Genomic DNA, 484 nt, shown 5'->3' on the forward strand with positions numbered 1-484 from the left:
CCTCTAACCTTTACTTCTCGCTATAAATACTCGCACAAATTACTTTTTATAGTGTGTACTGAATGAAGCCATTTTAAAAAATAGATATTCTGTTGATAATAATGGTAATAATGGTAAGAGCCAAATTCATTAACAAATATGAATATAACATTTATAAAAATACAATCAAAACAAATAAAGGCTATCCCTAATTATCACACCGATCCATTTTTAGAGTAAATGAAATGTTGTGTGTATGCCCCTTAGACTTTCAAACACGTTAAGCCCCCTATCCCGGGAATACTGATTTTCACAATGACCATTTCCGTGAAGGAGAGAAACAATGGAGTAAAATATGGGGGTAGGGATAACATTATACAGACAATAAGGGAAGATAAAGCATAAAGCGCAGGAGACATTTCCAAAGGAACTGTCGGATTCTCCCTAATATAATCATCAAGACATTGACAAGTTAAACAGATCCTTTTGATGGTACCAACACGTG

The 484-nt window shown here is 34.1% G+C and overlaps 1 protein-coding gene across 1 annotated transcript in view; it reads right to left on the reverse strand.

The window, feature by feature from the left end:
- The window catches only part of LOC119585394 (proline-rich protein 36-like), a gene marked incomplete in the record, with an annotated part of 46,402 nt that overhangs the window by 9,049 nt on the left and 36,869 nt on the right, over positions 1-484 (reverse strand).

This window comes from Penaeus monodon, chromosome 19 (assembly GCF_015228065.2).
Source record: "Penaeus monodon isolate SGIC_2016 chromosome 19, NSTDA_Pmon_1, whole genome shotgun sequence".
Lineage (NCBI taxonomy): Eukaryota > Metazoa > Arthropoda > Malacostraca > Decapoda > Penaeidae > Penaeus > Penaeus monodon.